The sequence below is a fragment of the Macaca mulatta genome, chromosome 11 (assembly GCF_049350105.2).
Source record: "Macaca mulatta isolate MMU2019108-1 chromosome 11, T2T-MMU8v2.0, whole genome shotgun sequence".
NCBI classification, from domain to species: Eukaryota; Metazoa; Chordata; class Mammalia; order Primates; family Cercopithecidae; genus Macaca; species Macaca mulatta.
The window spans coordinates 112916088-112932300 of NC_133416.1; positions in this window are offsets into that span (position 1 = coordinate 112916088).

Sequence of the window (16213 nt, forward strand, 5' to 3'; positions counted from 1 at the left end):
TGATGTTGGCTGTGTATTTCTTATATATGATTTTTATTATTTTTAGGTATGTTCCTACTACACCTAGTTTGGTAAGGGTTTTTATCATTAAGTGGTGCTAGATTTTATCAAATAATTTTTCTGCATCTGTTCATAAGATTGTATGGTTTTTGTTTTAATTCTGTTTATGTGGTGAATAGCATTTATTGATTTGCATATGTTGAACCAACCTTGCATCACTGGAATAAAACCCAATTGATTGTGTTGTATTATCTTTTTGATGTGCTGTTGGATCTAGTTAGCTAATCTTTTGTTCAAGGCTTTTGCATTTATGTGGAACTCATGAACTGTTATATCAGGACTTTTCAAAGCCTAATTGCTCTGGCTGGGACTTCAAGTACTATGTTGAAGAGGAGTGGTGAGAGTGTACATACCTGTCTTGTTCCAGTTCTCAGAGGGAAGGGTTTCACCTTTTCCACATTCAGTATTATGTTGGCTGTGGGTTTGCCATAGATGGCTTTTATTACATTGAGATATGTCCCTTGTGTGGCGATTTTGCTGAGAGTTTTAATCATAAAGGGATGCTGGATTTTGTCAAATGCTTTTTCTGCATCTTTTGAGATGATCATGTGATTTTTGTTTTTAATTCTGTTTATGTGTTATATCACATTTATTGACTTGCATATGTTAAACCATCCCTGCATCTTTGGTATAAAAACCACTTGATCATGGTGGATTATCTTTTTGATATGTTGTTGGATTCAGTTAACTAGTATTTTGTTAAGTTATTTTGGCATCTATTTTCATCAGGTATATTGGTCTGTAGTTTTCTTTGATGGTTATGTCCTTTACTGGTTTTCGTATTAGGGTGATACTGGCTTCCTAGAATGATTTAGGGAGGGTTCCCTCTTTCTCTATTTTGTGAAATAGTGTCAATAGGATTGGTACCAATTCTTCTTTGATTGTCTGGTAGAATTCTGCTGTGAATCTGTCTGGACCTGCACTTTTTTTTGTTGGTAATTTTTACATTACCATTTCACTCTCACTGCTTCTTATTGGTCTGTTCAGGATATCTAATTCTTCCTGATTTATGCTAGAGGGTTTTATGTTTCCAGGAGTTTATCCACCTCATCTAGGTTTTCTAGTTTATGTGTGTAAAGGTGTTCATAGTAGCCTTGAATGATCTTTTGTATTTCTGTGGTGTCATTTATAATATCTCCCATTTCATTTATTATTGAGCTTATTTGGATTTTCCCTCGTCTTGGTTAATCTTGCTAATGATCTATCAATTTTATTTACCTTTTAAAGAGCTAGCTTTTTGTTTCATTTATCTTGTGTGTTTTTTTTTTTTTAATTTCATTTAGTTCTACTCTGATCTTGGTTATTTCCTTTCTTCTGCTGGGTTTGGGTTTGGTTGGTTCTTGTTTCTTTAGTTCCTTGAGGTGTGACCTTACATTGCCTGTTTGTGCTCTTTCAGGCTTTACGATGTAGGTATTTAGGGCTATGAACTTTCCTCTTAGCATTGCCTTTGCTGTATTCCAGAGGTTTTATAGGTTGTGTCACTATTGTCGTTCAGTTCAAAGCATTTTTAAATTTCCATCTTGATTTCATTTTTGACCCAATGACTATTCAGGAGCAGGTTATTTAATTTCCGTGTATTTGCATGGCTTGGATGCATTGCTGGTGATCTGGTATAATCTTTTGAGGATGTTCAAGAACCTCGTTTTGTCATATTGCCAGAATTATTTTTCTAGTTCCTTCTTATTTGGGTAGACTATGTTAGAGGGAAGATCTGGAATTCAAGGGCTGCTATTCAAATTATTTTATCCCACAGGGTACTCCCTTGATGTGGTGTTCTCTGCTTTCCCCTAAGAATGGAGCTTCCTAACATCCAAACTGTAGTGATTGTTTTTCCTCTTCTGGGTCTAGCCACCTGGCGGAGCTACCAGACTCCAGGCTGGGACTGGGGAGTGTCGGCAAAGAGTCCTGTGATGTGATCCATCTTCAGGTCTTCAGCCATGGATACCAGCATCTGCTCCAGTGGAGGTAGCAGGGGAGTAAAGTGGACTCTGTGAGGGTCATTGGTTGTGTTTTTGTTTAATGCACTGGTTTTATGTTCGTTGGCTTCCACCCAGGAGGTTGTGCTTTCAAGAGCACATCAGTTGTAATCCTATAGGGAGGATGCAAACTTGCCCTAGGGACACCTAGTTAGGTATTCAGGTTTCTCAGGTGGTGGGCAGGGCCATAGAGCCATCAAGAGATTATGACCTTTGTCTTTGGCTACCAGGGTGGGTAGAGAAAGACCACCAGGTCGTGGCGGGGATAGGCATGTCTGAGCTCAATCTCTCCTTGGGTAGGGCTTGCTGTGCTGCTGTAGGGGGTGGGGTTGTGGTTCCCAGTCTAACGGTGTTATATTCCCAGGGGATTATGCCTCCCTCTGCTGAGTTATACAGGTCTCCAGGGAAGTGGGGGAAAGTTACAGGCCTCACACTGCACCCATGCAGCCCACAGTCCTAAAAGCCAGTCTCACTCCCACTGTGTCCCCGCCACCCCCTGCCCCGCAGTTGCACCAAGTTTAATTCCAGGCAGCTGGTGACCAGGGCTGAGGACTTTCCCCAGACCATGAGCCTCCCTATTGAGAAAGCAAGCCGACTCACAGTTTTTTGGTGTCCAGCGAGCCTACTGTGGTGATTCAGTTCCCTCAAAAGGTCTGTGGATTCTCTCAGTATTCTTGGTATGTTCCTACAGTAGTTCTTGGCACAAAAGTTCGTGATATGAGTCTCCACACACTGCTTTGCCTCTTCAAGTGGGAGCTGCAAGCTAGTCCTGCCTCCACTCTGCCATCTTAATCTAAAGTTCCATGATAGTATTTTAAACCAGATATAGAAGTAAATGATATACAAAAAAAAGTATACAACAAGACCAGGTTGCTTTTTATCTCTCAAAAAAGCACAGTTGATTTGGCATTAGAAAATTACCAATAAAGTTCAGTACGTTAATAGAAAAGAGAAGGGAAATCAGATAATCATACTGATAGATGTAGAAAAATATTTGATAACATTTTTTTTTTTTTTTTTTTTTTTTTGAGACAGAGTCTCGCTTAGTCGCCCAGGCTGGAGTGCAGTGGCGCGATCTCGGCTCACTGCAAGCTCCGCCTCCCGGCTTCACGCCATTCTCCTGCCTCAGCCTCCCGAGTAGCTGGGACTACAGGCGCCCGCCGCCTCGCCCGGCTAATTTTTTGCATTTTTAGTAGAGATGGGGTTTCACAGTGTTAGCCAGGATGGTCTCGATCTCCTGACCTTGTGATCCGCCCGCCTCGGCCTCCCAAAGTGCTGGGATTACAGGCGTGAGCCACCGCGCCCGGCCAAATATTTGATAACATTTAATATCAGTTCTGAATTTGAGAAGATTCATAGCAAACTAAAATAGAGGGAACATCCTTAATTTGATAAACACCTATAAAATAAATCTACTGAAAACTCTATATTCAATGGTAAAATACTGAATAGTTTCTTCCTAAGACTGGGGTTGAAGAAGAAATACTACTGATCATCATTATATCTCATCATTGTATCACCACTATTCAACATTGTATTGGAGGGCCCAGCATGTGCAATAAAGGCAAGAAAAAGGAATAAAATGCATAAAAATACAAAAGGAAGCAATTACTGTTATTCATATATGTTATGATTGTGTACCTAGAGCATCTCAAGTAATCTGCAAATACTAAATTCAGTAGTGAATTAAGCAAAACTACAAAACATTATAAAGAGAAATTAAACAAGATCTAAATACATACAGAGAGATACTGTCGCTTCTCTCCAAAATGAGCTAGTTTCAATGCAATCTAAATGAAAATCCAGTAGCTTTTATTGGAAATTATCGAGTTGCTTTAGAAATTTTATATGGAAATGCAAACTCCTCCCCCAACAACCAAGGCAATCTTGAGGAGGAAGAACAAGTTGAGACCTCATATACTACTGGATGTTAAGAGTTTTATAGCTACAGTAATTAAAACAGCATGACATTCTTGACAAAAACAGACAAACCAATGGAGCAAAATAAAGTCCAGATAGAGATACACATATATGAACACGTGATTTATGACAAAAGGAATATAGTAAAGCCCTGGAAAGTGGGTACTCTTTTTAATAAAATGCTTGGGTCACATGGAAAAAATAATATTGACTCCTGTCTACATCATATTCAAGAAAAACTATTTCTAGATGGATTTTCAATCTCAGTGTGTAAGAAAAAAAGAGTTTGTATAAGATAACATATCTTCATGATAACTGGGGTAGACAAAGATTTCTGAAACAGGATATGAAACCATTAAACAAAATGGAATTCATTTATAAATTTGGGTAAATTAAAATTAGGAATTATGTTCTTAAATTAAAGGGCACTATTCAGTGTGTGAAAACGCAAACCACAGATTCGGAGATATTTTAAGTATGTATAACCAACAATCAGACTCATGTCTAATCTTACAAATCACTTATTTAAAAAGATAGACATGCCAGTTTAAAAATGAGCAAAAGAATTAAGCACTTTACGTCTAATTAAACAATAAGCACACAATAAACTCAAGGTCATCAGGGAAAGGCAAATTGAAATCATAATCCAATACCATTACAAACTTACTAGGCTGACAATTTCAAATGTTGGTGAGGATGTGGAACCACTGGAACTCTGTTTGTAGGATGAATTTGAAGGGTGATAACTGATATGACCACTTAAAAAAAACTGTACATTTGTATATACTATGACCCAGAAATTTCATTTCTAGGTATGTACTTAAGATAAATGCTTATATTTATTTGCCAAAAATACCTGCAGAAGATGTGCCATATGAAATACATAGCATTCCCAGTGAAGAATTCTGTCCTAAATATTCAACCTGAATCTACTGGAGCTTATAACCTTAATCCAGTTTACAGCGAATTCAGGGTGTCTTAGACCATTGTGTTGCTATAAAGGAATACCCGAGGCTGGGTAATTTATAACGAAAAGAGGTTTATTTGGCTCACAGTTCTGTAGGCTGTATAAGAAGCATGGTGCCAGCAACTGATTCTGGTGAGGGCTTCAGGAATCTTCTAATCATGGTAGAAGGTGCAGAGGGAGCAGGCATGTCACATAGCAAGAGAGGGAGCCATGTGACATACCTGCTCCCTCTGCACCTTCTGCCAAGATTAGAAGAGGGAAGAGGTGACAGGCTTTTTTTAACAATCAGATCTCATGAGAACTAATATAGTGAGAACTCACTCATTACTGCAATGACAGCACCAAGTCATACATAAAGGATCCACCTCCATGACACAAACACCTCTTACTAGGTTTCACCTCCAATGTTGAGGATCAAATGTTGACATGAGATTTTGAAGGGACAAATATCCAAACTATATCACAGGGTGAAGAGAAGCCATGTACCATGAGAAAACAGTTCAATCCAGAATATTACAAAATGGTCTGAACTCTTCCAAAAGTCACTATCAAAAAAAATTATGAGCCAAAAAAATATAACATCAAATGCAATGCATGAACCAAGACTGAATCTTGATTGAGGAAAAAAAATGACCTCTAAAAGACAGTCTTACGATGTTTGGGGAAATTTGAATGCTTGATATCAGATGTTATTTTAAAGTTACCATTATTTTTCAGGGTGTGAAAATGATATAGGGGCATATTCTTATTCTCAGGAGGTACATGCTGATGTATTTATGGGTGAAGTGTCATAATGTCTGCAACTTATTTTCAAATATTTAGCAAAAAGAAATGTATAGATGGATGATAGATGAATGGATGTAGATGCAGCTCTAAAAACAGCATGAGAAATAAGGTAAATATGACAAAATGTTAACAGTTGTTTAATTTAGGCAGTGGATATTTGATGTTTATTTTGCCATTCTATCAACTTATCTATATATTTAAAATTTTAATAAATTCCTGAATTATGTATTTTAATAGGATTTTGTGCTTAGCTTATTTAGAAGGTACAAATATGTTTTACTCTACTTTAAGAAAATAAACATTAGAAATTCTAGAATATATATTATGGGTATAGTTTATGTTAAAAAGAGTACTGAAACTCCAGTCAGAGAACTTAAAGTGAAAAAAAAAAACAAAACAAAACCCTTTGGCTCCACATTAGAAGTCTGGTTCATGAATGTACATTTATATGTTTCAGGTTAAAATAAAATACTTACTGTATATATACATCACCTTTTAATGATTCCCAGATTTAGCTACGTTCTTCCAATGAGCCAACCAGCTACTAGTGCCAGTTAACTCCAGATGAGGGGGATTCCTCTGTATATACTTTGTGTATGTAAAGAATGTAGCATACAGCTAATAACTGGTTCAGTGATTGTGACTGGAATAGCCATCTGTTAGTGTAGTTGGGTATTCCAAGAGATAACAGGATGAGGAAAGACTGTCCTGGCCTTCTAGGGAGCCTCATGCAATATGGTGGTGAGGAGCCCAGGTCTTGAAGCAGAGGGACATGTGGTTAATTCCTGGAGGTATTATCTTGGGAAAATCACTTAACCAATATGAGCCTCAGTTTTCTTATATGAAGGATGAGACCTGCCTCGCAGAGTTTTGGTAGGGCTTAAATGTGACCATGACTCTGTAGCAGCTGTATGATGTGAGTGCAGCAGCAACAATGAATTAATTGTTGGTGGTATCATGTATAGGAATGTCTGGTCAGAGGAAGACAGTTCTAAGGCTATAGTTGCTGCGGAAGACACACAGTAAATAGGGGTTCTGCTGTTTCAAAAAAAATTCTAAAAGGGAGAAAAGGGCTAAACTTACCAAGCATACTTACAACAACCTGACTCATAAACTGGCTAGACCAATTTTCTACAAAAGATTCCCAGGACCACAGGCATTGGTATCACCTGCTGCAGTTTTTCAAGATGCAGATTCCTGAGCCAAGCCCTGTACCTACTGGGTCAGAAGCTCTCGAAATGAGGCCTGAGAAGCTTTATTTTAACAGGTATGAAAGCCACTGAGTGTTGAGACTGTCTATCCTGTTCACTGTTGTATTCCCTGCAACTAGCAGAATGTCTGAGGTGCTCAGTAAATACTGGGTGGTTAAATGGATGAACAGATGAATCAATAACATGACTCTGACATAGGACAGACTAGGAGTTCTGATTTCTGCTCTTCCTTACATATGCCTTAGGCTGCAAGTTGCCTTCTCCTCTCTTCTTTTTCCTTTTAATGCTGTCTTTAGGGTCGTCATCACCTGATTTTGCTGCAGAGATTTGATGAGGCAGAAAAAGGTGAACCCCGGGCCTTTCCCTGCCGGAGAAGCCCCAACCTGTGAGCTAGATTTATATACAGCAGTGGATTGAGCAGTGCTTCTCAATCCTGGCTGTACTTTAGAATGACCTGAGGCTTGGCCCGCACCCTAGACAAATTAAATCAGAATAACTGGAATGGAGGTCCAGGTACTGAAATTTTTCAAAAGCTCCCAAGTGATTCTGTTTCATAGTGAAGTTGAGAACCATTGGCAAACCATAATATGGATACCTCTAAAAATCTTAGTGTTGAGTGCAAAAGGTGGAAAACGATTTATAGCACGTTACTACTTAAGGATATTAAACTTTAATATGCACACAAAACCAAGTTCTGTATTTTTTGGAGATAATCTAAGAACATATAAGAAATTCCAGGAAGGAAGACAGGAGAGGGAAATGGGAGGAAACAGGAGTGAGAATAGAGAATAAATAGGGAAATATAAAATAAAACAAGAGAGAGAGCTTACACAGACCTTAAAGACTAAAAAGTGTGACACCCAAACATCAAATCACCATAGTTAGTATGAATAGAGTAGTCGTGTGTACTAGACACAGTGTAATTGATTTACACACCTTATGTCTGTTAATCTGCATAACAACTCTGAGGTAAGTGTTACTATTTAGAGTCATTTTATAGATGAGGAAACCAAGGCTTAACCAAGATCATACAACTAGTAAGTGACAGATTTGGGTATAAACCCTGTCTACCTGGACGGAGTCCAGGCTCTATTTGCTCCAGTCATCACCTCTTTGAGTTTTCTTGAGCACCTGCTGAAAGGAAAATGTCCTCCTCCCCAAGCCCAGGTCTCTATTAGGCTGCTCAGAAACCACCAGCACATACTTCATCCCAGCCCTTGCCAAAGATGGGAATGAGAATGACCATCCAATGCTCTGTGCCCAATGCAGAAGAAAATCTACATACAACCTTCCTGACCTGGAAACATCCAAAACCAGCCTCAGTTTCCTAATGAAGACCAGCAATGTTTGTTGGGTTCAAGGAATAGAAAAAAGCTTCACCTGGCTGGAATAGAAGAGGAGGATGGTGGGTGCTGGAGCAGAGGATATGGGGGCTCAGAGCTCTTCACTTCCCACCAGACATTCCTTTTCCCTTGGAGGTGGACTGAGCATGTGGAAGACTTCCATGCAACTTCATATCCACTGTTCACAACACCTGCCTCTGAGGATGTGACCTTCCTACCAATCCCAGAACCTTTCAAAATTAATTATAATAAGAATGTATTTATTGAGGCAGGCACAAATATTAGTCCCCATTTTCTTCAGAGAAAACAGAAGCATACAGGGATAGCTTGAATAAAATTTCCCATCCAGAAAGGGATGAAGGAGGAGAGACCAGAAGTTCAAACTCCTCTTATCTGAGTTGGTGCCCTCTAGAGGTGAGCTGACTCTCTGACAGTCCCTTCTCCTCTCCTAACTGGATATCCAGTTTCCAAGGTAGGTCCTTCCAGGTGGGCGCCCGCCTGACCTCGATGCGTGCTCCATCTCTGGGGTGCACTCACAGGGGTAGGACATAAAAGGTCAACTCAGACCAGCTGCATGCGCAGCTACCTCTGCAGAAAAAAATCAAGAGGTGCTGGAAGCCCTTCTTCCTCTGCTTACTTAGCAACATCTCCCTTGCTGCCCCACAGCAGTATCGGAAGTTACCCTGTTGGCTTATGGAAATAAAGGCATTTGTTAAAATATAAATCTGTAATTTGAGGGGATGTGAAAAGATTAAGGGATGGGCTGCGCAAACTTTACTGTGCTTGACACTTAACTTATAAGTGTATTGGAAATGCAGATCTTAGGTTCCCATACCACAAATTCTGATTCAACAGGCACCAAATGGGGCCCAGGTAGCTGCAATTCCAACAACTTCAGGTGTTTCTGATGCTCGTGTTCTATGAATATCATTTTGAGAAACACTGTGTGAATATGAACTCTACAATTAGTTGATGAGACTTGGCCCAGAGGTCAATTCTGTCTATAATGAAGCAGAGAGGAGAAGGATACAGCTGCTCCCCCTCTGACTTGGTCTTTCTCGGTACAGTTCAAAGCTGTGTTCATAGCTCAGGGCTGTAAGAGACAGTATTCAGAGCCTTAACTCAGGAGGACCGCCTGGAGACCTGCCAAGGTTTTGCCTAGACACACATCACACATTTACAGGGGTGGCAAAGGTCTTGTGCTATCTCAGGACCTCACACAGTTCTTCTCAGTTTCATAGGCCCACTCAAGAGGTGAATGTGGAAACAGAAAAGTTATATATCTATACACACACACACACACACACACAGAGCAATAAAACAGGAGCAATTTATTCATAAGATTCTAAGTCATGAATTGTCTCTACTTATAAAACACTAGCCCATAAATTATGATTCTGCCAAGCTTCATTTTGAACAAACCCACACTCTCAGAAACATCAGCAGTTCAACTGCAGAGACAGAGATGATGAGGTGGCTTGAGAAGAGTGACAGAAATGTCTCTAGATGGGACTCCGGACCTTCCGGAGGAGGCTTCTTTGAAGGCCACCTGGCGATTGCATGGATTCTGATTCTCCCCATAGTGATCGTGCCTTTCCAGGTACCGAATGGATCTCTTTGAGCTCTTCGCATGGCTGGTGTGTGAACTTTTGGCATGGCCAGTGTGTTCAATGGGAGTGCTGGGGTTTACAATTGGAGGAAGGATACCGACTCCCTTTATGGCTGGAGCTTCTTGGGATTCCTAAGTGTCACCTTGGTCCACAAGTAGCCGTTAAAAATTTGAAAAAAGTCAGCTGTTTGTCTTCTCACTCTTCTACAGAGCTCCTAGAGATTAAGACAGCCAAGCCTTCCTCTCCCTGGAGGGCCCATCTCTTTCTGAAATTTAAATAATTTGGGCATTTAAAAAATGTACAATTAAATTATTATTGACGGCAATCCTCATTTTGTGCTATCAAGTACTAGGCTTTATTCATCCAGAAAAGTGATATTTTGAATTGTGGTGATACAGTGTTTCAACAGATTCTTATATGCTTCCAAAGTTTTGAATGCTATTACAACAGGGCGTCACATGAGGGCGCTCTAGAGAATCTGCAAGAGCAAATTCCCTAGGGAATGGGGAGGAGAGCGTTGTATTAATAGATTTTACTTTTTAGTTTGAGTTTCCTTAGTCTAGACGGACTCACAGAGTTTCCAACTGTGCTTGCATGCCTGCTGTGCCCAGCGTGTGAATGTGAGTGTGTGTGTGTGTGTGTGTGTGTGTGTGTGTGTGATGCACGCATGGAGGGGTTAGGGAGGATGCAGGAATAGAAGTTGATGAGGGACCAAGGGGAAGGAAAATTAAAATGATGAGCTTCAGAAGTCACCTTCTTTACAATTTGAGAGGCAATTTTCTGCTCCTATCTCTTGAAATGTCCTGTATCTCTTCCTTCCAAGGGAAAAAACACCAGTTCCCACCCAAGAGTTCTCCAGGACAAGGGAGGCCTTGGAGAAATGCAGTCAGAGGTGAATGGGAACAGATAGCTGCTTGTCAGTGCACGTGCATCTCTTCCTGTCCACTTTGGCTGAGACCAACCTGACCTTGCTGAGCCCTGGCCATGCAGTCAGCTTGCGCTGACAATAGGAGACCAGGCCACACTCTCCTAGCAGCTGCCCAGGCGAGGCTCATGCCCCAGAAAAAGCAGCTCCAGTTACACATTAGTCACAGAAATAACAATGATCAAAGGGAGCCAAAGGCATGAAATGGCTTCATTTTCCCAATTTAATTATGGGACTGGAGGATCCATTTCGATCTGGAAGGAGCCTGATTTTAACTTGTTATAAAATGGTTGGATAAAGTGTTGTATATTACTTTTTGTTTCTCCCCTCATCCCTCCTCCCCATCTGTAATACAAGTTTTCATAGGCTGTTGAGTCCTTTTCAGCTCCTCCCTGTAGACACATGATAAGAAACATAAATATGTCCCTTTCTTACCTAGGGAGTCCTACTCATGATGCTGATGCACCCAATTAGAGCCAGTAGTTAAGACCCCTGGGATTGTTCTGGGTCCTGGAAAATAATGGCAGCAGGTGAGTGATGAGAGGACCTCCCCCTCAGGGCAAGTGCAATGGCCTCATTGAGAAAGTATTCAGCCATCTGTAAAAAGGGTCCTATGGCAGTGGGGTCAGATGACAATGCCCCACATGCTTTAGTGGTTAAGATGCTTCAGTGCTCAGATGTTTTAGTGGCTACAAGTTGTTTTACTGGGCAGAGAAAGATGTGAATCAAAGCTGTGTTCTAGTTATACGTGATGGACTTTCTATCCCCCGCCACACACACACACACACACACACGTACACACACACACACGTGCACACACACACGCACACGTGCACACACACACACGTGCACACACACACGTACACACACACACGTACACACACACACGCACACGTGCACACACACGCACATGTGCACACACACACGTGCACACACACACGCACGTGCACACACACACGTGCACACACACACGCACACACACGTGCACACACACACGTACACACACACGTACACACACACACGTGCACACACACGTGCACACACACACACACGTGCACACACACACACGTGCACACACACATGCACACATGGACCCTCCTGCCCCAAAGCTAGGCCTTCAGCTTTGAAAGGCTGGAGGCAAGAATTAGACCAGGGATGTGTATTTCCGTCCTTAGAAATTGTCTGGCTGTTTTATACTAATTAAATGACAAAGTGTAATGAAATTGTTGCCTGGTAAGGACAAAGCCACCAGGTTGTTTTTTGTTTGTTTGTTTTTGTTTTGTTTTGATTTTTCCAGAGGGGAGGGGAGGGGCAATGATGAGACGCTTCTTTTTGGGTCAGCCATCATACATAGCACATAAAAGATTCGACTGGGACCACATAGTGAATGGTGTCCTTTAGAGCTTACATGGGCAGCGCAGACTCAGTCAGGGGCTAGAAGTCAGGAGTGCAGTTTCTAGACCAGCTCTGCCACTGACTTGCCCTGTAAATTTGGAAGGGACTCCTGTCCACTCTGGGGTTTATATTCTTCCTCCGGACTAGGCGATTTCTCTCTCTGCACCTTTTTACTCCAAGGGTCTACTAGTCCATGCCTCTCTGATGCTTACACATCTGTGCGCAGCATTTTTTTTTTTTTTTTTTTTGAGACGGAGTCTCGCTCTGTCGCCCAGGCTGGAGTGCAGTGGCCGGATCTCAGCTCACTGCAAGCTCCGCCTCCTGGGTTCACGCCATGTGTGCAGCATTTTTAGGAGGCCTCTTTCCTCTGCAAAATAAGAGGCCTCTGCTCTTACATTACTTCGGGATGTGTTTGGAGTTTTATTTATTCTCCACAAGATTTAACTGTAGTACAAGGTGAGTCTTTTTCCTACTTCCCAGGAATTAACCTATGGTATACATAACCGGCAGGAAGTAGATGGAGCAGATAAACACGGAAGGTTTGATTTCTTTTCCTCTTCCTCTTTCCTTGAACCTTTTTGCACATCCATTTTAAAACCCGTTTCTGGCTTTCTCCCTTCACACTCCTGTTTACAGGGTTTACAGAACGAGGATCTCTCAGCAAGATGAAACTAGGTCTCCCCTCATATACAGATTGAGTGAGGTCTTCCTTGTGAAATGGATTCACCTTTTGTACTGGAAGAAAAAAGCTTTTTAACGTAGTTAAAGTAAAAAATAAATAAGGACAGAATCTGCACAAGGCAAAATTACATTGATATCTTCTCTTAAAAGATAGATTTTTTTTTACAAATTCTGTATGTCCAGATACCTTTTAGTAGCAAACTCTGATTTCACACTGAGGCTGAAAATGTATGCACTCAAAGCTGATCAGAAGCCACAAATAGAGTAATTTATGCCTTATATTTTATGTGATATACTTGACAACATAAATAATCACATAGGAAGGCCTCTGTTTAGCGTTGGCAAATAAGAACACGACTATTTATGTACGGGCGAAGGAGAGCGGAGAGAATTTTAACCTTGGAACTCCCTGTCTATTGACTACTTAGGATCCTAATCTTTCTTTTTTTTTTCTTTTTTTTTAGGATGGAGTCTCATTCTGTTGCCCAGGCTGGAGTGCAGTGGCATGATCTCAGCTCACTGCAACCTCCACCACCTAGGTTCGAGTGATTCTCCTGCCTTGGCCTCCCAAGTAGCTGGGACTACAGGCGTGCACCACCACGCCTGGCTAATGTTTGTATTTTTAGTAGAGAGGGATTTTCACCATATTGGCCAGGCTGGTCTCAAACTCCTGACCTCAGGTGATCCTCCCGCCTCGGCCTTCCAAAATGCTGGGATTACAGGTGTGAGCCACCACATCCAGCCTGGATCCTAATCTTGAAGCTTACAAGGATTAAGGATTTAATACAAGGATTTTTGTCCTGGTCACATTTAATATTTATTCATTTTTTACAAAAGGGCAACACAATAGAAAGTGGGGTTTTAATTTGATAATATCAAGATTCACTTCTGGTTCAATAGGGTGGTACTTCTAGTGGGCATTAGAATCCCTGGGGGAACTTGCTTAAAATGTTGATTCTCAGGCCTCATCCCTCAGAATGTTTGATTCTATAAACTGTATTGGGTGCAAAAATCTGTATTTTAACAGGCATTTCATGCGGCTTCATGTGCCTCTAGTCCGGGGAGATTGTAATTTAAGAGACATTTGTCTAATACATATTCAATTTTGCTCAGTTAGAATTTTTCTATTTTTGTTTCAACTATTTTATATACTCAAAGGCTTACATGTATTATTAATATTATAGTTTAACTTTATTCTGTGGCATTGTATCGATTAAAGACATGCTGGTTAGAGGCCACATCTTATTCATCTTTCTAGTCTCAGAACTTAGTGCACTGCCTGTGACACAGTAGACTCAAAATCTGTTCATGAATCTCACTGAGCCAAGGGTGCAGCTGTGATTTAAAGTATCTGCAATCTCAGATCTTGATCACTCAGCCTTAAACTCTGAAGGACAAAACGTAAACACTCTCTGACCTCTAAAAAGGCCAATGGTGCATCTTTGCACTAATTCATGCCCTCAGGCATAGACACTTCTCATTGGAGCAGAATCTATAACAAGCTTGCTTATCTTCTCTCCCAGTTGAAAGGAAATGAAGGAGAATTAGAAGAGGTACCCAATAGCTCATCCTTCCCCTGTCATCACCCAGGCCCAATGGTCTCCTGCCAGAGACCCTTTCCCCATCTCTGTAACTGTCTGAAACCTACCCATCATCTAAGGCACAGGTGAGGTCTCACTGGGAAGCCTGCCCTGACCATTCTCACCTCCCCTCCTGATCTTCCATGGCACATCTAGCAGCTCATCTGAACCAGTGCTCACTCTGACCCACCAAATCTTTATTGCCTTTGCTCTCCCTATCACCCACTTTAGAGATACTGGTTAAAGCTAGAGTCCTCATTCCCTCTTCTTCCCACATTCCTGAGATCTGCAGTAGAAAATGTAAATGGTTTCTAAGTCCAGTATAATGTTAAAAATCTGTAGTATGTACTGCTCAATAAGCAGCTCAAACATCTCCTACCTTAGAATCTTATTTATCTTTTCATATATATTGAACCCACCCCAAATCCTATTACTTTCTTGAAAATCTCACAGATCCATCCACCTTTCTTCATCTCTACCACCGCTTCTCTTGCTAGTCCAAGTTACCTGCTTCTCTCACTCAGGCTTTTGTCCTAATTTTTTGCTTGTTGTTTACACATTCCAGTTTTTCTCCACTTAGTAGCCAAAGTGATCTCAAAATGCAAAATGATCTTATGTCTTCCTGTCTTAAATGTTGCGTGGTTTCCTGTTCCTCTTTTAAGATAGACGACGCTTCTCAACAAGGCCCTGCCTGGTGTGAACCTTACCTACTTCTCCAACTTCATCTTCCAACAAGCTCATTTTGTTTTCTGTGCTCCAGCCACCATGGCCTTCTTTCAGTTTCTCATACTTTCTTGATTCCCTTCTACCACAGAGACTTTGCACACACTACTCCTTGTGTTTGGTCTTCCCTCATCTCTTCATTGAAGGAACTGCTATTCATAGGGCATAACTCAGCTCAAATCCTTCTCTGATTTCGCTGGCTAGGTCATAACCTAGTTCCATAGCACCATGGATCTTCCTTCAGAACACTTAAAGCAGTTTAGTGCAGTTTTGATTTTACAGGTATCTTTGTGTTTGCTTGATTGGTATCTGTTTCTGCAATTGACTAGGAGCTTCCTGAGGACAGGGATCACAATGGTTTGCTCACCATTGTGTCCCAAGTATTTAGTTCAATGCTTGTGAAATGACAGGTACTTGATAAATAGTTGTTAAATGATGAAAGTTGGATAGATTTATTCAACAACACAAAATGTGACATTCTCTGGGGATGTGAATATACATTAGATATTGCCCTTTATATTCAGAATCTCATCATCTAGTGCAGAAAACAGACTTTAAAGCTTTTAATTTCAGGAATGTAATAATACAAGGATGACCATATATCTTGAGATACAAAGCAGAGAGCAATGAAATATGCCCAGAGGAATCTATGGAGATGTCATGGAGAATGCAATATTTGAGATGTGTCTTGAAAGATAAATATGAGCATTCAAAATGGAGAAACACCCAAACAGATGGAAAGCATATGCAAATGGCTGAAGGTGGGCTATAGGATAAAGTTCTGGAACATGTTGGGTTGGGGTGATGGGGTATGGATAAGGCATGGGTGGCCGATTGAGGTAAAAGAACTTGCTAAGAGTATTGGACTGTAAGAAACAGAGCCAATAGAAGTACAAATAAAATAAATTCAAGGGTGCTTATGTGTTAGGAAGGTCACTCAGACTGGAGTGAGGAATGATGGGGAGCTAGAGAGAAAAATGAAGCAACTTCACTATTTCACATGAGAAAAAATGGGGGCTTGTGCAAAGACAGTCAT